Raw genomic sequence first — 3,353 nt, forward strand, 5'->3', positions numbered from 1 at the left:
ACTGTTCAAGATGGATTTGTATCACAGAATATACTCCTGCTACTGTGATCAAACTTGAGACTCGAGTTTCTTACAGCTTAAGGCAGGCAAATGAAAAACAAAGGTGAAATCTGTACAAAACAAGGACAGGAAGTATTCCAAAACCAAGGTGGCCATCTTGAGAAATCTGGGCATCAGTAAAAAGAAAATAGCTAAAAAAGCAGAGGAAGCAAGGCCTGCTTCTTAAATCTATTTCATCTTTTGCACCTGCCCAGAATGCAACCTGCATTAGCTGGCAGCAGCTCATTTCTCAAAATCTGTTCTGGAGCAAGCACAGCACCAAAGCTGGAAGTGGTCCAAACACAGTTGCTACAACTCAGTCAAAATGTTTATGTTGGTTTCAGCGAGGAAAGCTTGAAATCCATTCCCCTTTAAGCAAAGCAAGCACTAAAAAGGAAAAGGAGACTGCCTCAGCAAGAATTCAGGGACACGCTGTAATGTCAGACACTAGGCAGAGTAAATGTCAGAATGTTGAGAAATCCACAGGAACACACAAAAAAAGACACCTAGTCCTACTGCTTTCATAGTGCTTACATTTTTAAGTTCAAGGCTCAGCATACTTACTCCTTTTTTAAGGCAAAACCAAGCAAAAACATGTGAAAGAAGGATGGGAGGAAACTGTTTCACTCGAGGCAAAATATAAGCAGCGTGAAGTCTTTAAAAAAGATCAGTCACAGTATTATTTTTGTGATCACTATATGAAATACAGACTGCACTTAATCAGAAAGGATTAAATTTTTGACTCTGAAATAACATTCTAAAAGCTCACCTGTTCTTTTCATTTAGAGATTCGCTTTGGTCACTGAAGGGTGCAAAATGAATCATATATAAAAATGTTCTGAAAACTTGTGTCAAAATCTGAATTAATACCCAACAGACTGATTCATATACACTGTACATATAAGTATGAATAATTACATTACCTGCTGCAAGAAAAAAGAATCCTAGAATTATTTTCTTTCTACACAGTACAATTTCAAGAATTAAATAGACTTTAAATCCAAGCATTCCCACAACCCAATATCAAGATAAAATTACTTTATTCCTGTGCTTCCTAGATTAAAAGCTAAGTATTGATGGTAGCTGAATATCTCTCTTGAAACAGGGGAAGATGCACACTCTTCTTAGTGCGACCAGCAAATGAGTCAAGCTATTCAGAAAAACCAACAGCCTTAGTCCTAGATAATCCTACATTGTGGGATGAACAAAACTTTTCTAGGCAGCAATATGCCCTGCTGTGTATCTTTATGTAACATCCAAAAGTAACAGTGAATGGTTTAATAAAAAAATCATTCTCTAAGGGAGCTCAGAACACAGCAATATCTACTTTCAAAGAATATCCCAGAGAGAGTTTTTGTTAGTATTTTATTGAATGAGCACATCAGCAAGTAAAATTTTAAGAAAAATCTACATGCAGCTTCCTAGAAATAACAGTCCACAATTCCCTCCTTAGTTATCTTTAACCATCTGGTTTTCATATTCCCCAAGCAGCTTACACAGGTTTTTTCCCCCCCCTCTGTGATTTTCCCGTTTTGATTATTTTAATAAATAATGGAAACCACAGGTGATCCTAGAGAAAAATCCACATCTCAGCACTGCATAGCGGGACAACTAAGTTCACTGGATGTCATCATCATCAAAGAGATCTTCAAAATCTAGTCAGAAAAATAAGATAAGGTAAAGTTAACCTTAAAAGTTTCAACTGTTATATATGCACACACTCCAAAAGTACAGTTTTTAATTATTTGGATTAAATACACAAGATTAATTAAGTGAATGAGAGTTACTGCACCATCCATTAAAAGAAGTGTAATATCAGGGTGGGAAGAGAGAGAAGGAAGGCAGACCCAAGTATACATGCTCTATCATACACAAATTAAACTGTTTTACTTGTACAAAGCTTTCCAATTAAATTCATGAAAGCACAGTAAAGCTTCAAAAAAGGGGTTTTTATAAATGCTTTAAGTAGCCATCACAGAGTGGATCAACCATGACTCCCAGACTCCAGAACTAAACAAGTGCTAGCTTTATGCACACGGCAAACCTCTGATATGGAAACTCCTGCAGAATTCTGGCTTTCGGTCATAGTATCCAGGCACACACTTGTACATTTTGCAGACTGACATTCGCATTTGTGATTTGTTCCTAAAAATCCCTTCCTTAAAAAGTGTTTCATTGCTGTGAAGGTGCTAATAACATTTCTCTCTCAGAAAACTCATCTCATGCAGACTAGTGAAATGAGGCTGGCTAATTGCAGCTGTTCTAGTCACCTTTGGGAAGTACTCTTAACTACTTGGGCTTTGTATCTTCTTTGTATATTGAGCATAAACTTAAAAACATAACTGAAACCAAGTCTTTTTCTTACAGAAGGAACATACAAGTGCCATACAATAAACTGAGGATTAATCCTCATTTAGAAGAGTCCTAAACTACCAATGGAATATAATACCACAACCTGATGCTAGAACTTTGTGGAAATACTCCCAAATATGCTGGCTCCAACAATGAGGTGGGTCCCTCACAACTGCTGAGAATGTATCAAAGCTGAACTTCCTTTTTATCCTGTATGCTAAGTCTTGAGCAACATGAGAAACCTACTGCATTTCAGAATTAATACCAGTTTGTGACATCAACATCACCACAGCAACTGGATTTAATAACATATCTGAAATTCACCTGCTGACATGTCTAAATATACTTTTTAAGAAGCATAAAAAAGCCCTTAGTAAACTTAGTAAACAAATGCAAAGTGGTGTATATTCTATTGCTACGTGGACAGATACAGCTGCTTTTAGAGAGAACAACAGCTATGCATGCATACACTTATGTGCATAGCATACAGTTGACTTTCAAATGCAGAAAGCATATGAACCCCAAAGTTTTGTTTTGCTTTGGATACATATCCGTGCATACCTTAAGAAATTAAAGAATCATCTATAAAGTGGTAACACCCAGAGAGAATCTGTTCTGTTGACTTTTTTAGATGTATTTGCACTGTTTAATATAAGCTATTTGTTATGCAAACGGATCAAGGCACTCTTCTTGTAGCTATTAACGTGCTAAATCGCCTAAAACTTCCAGGAAAGGAGGAGCACAAGCACCGCATCACTCCCACTGCATCACTGAAGACTGAAGGGCTCTCAAAACAGAACTCACCAGAAGTGTGGTCAGCTAGAACTTTTAGCGACTACCAGGAACCAAAGACACGAGATTAAAGAGAAAGAAAGCGAGGTTTGTTTTGATTACCTGCGGTTCCTGAAGCTGTTACCTGGCAGGCCCGAGGCGTTACCGTCCCCGCCGGGCGGGCAGGCACC

The sequence above is a fragment of the Egretta garzetta genome, unplaced genomic scaffold (genome assembly GCF_000687185.1).
Source record: "Egretta garzetta isolate BGI_Z169 unplaced genomic scaffold, ASM68718v1 scaffold161, whole genome shotgun sequence".
In the NCBI taxonomy this organism is placed as follows: domain Eukaryota; kingdom Metazoa; phylum Chordata; class Aves; order Pelecaniformes; family Ardeidae; genus Egretta; species Egretta garzetta.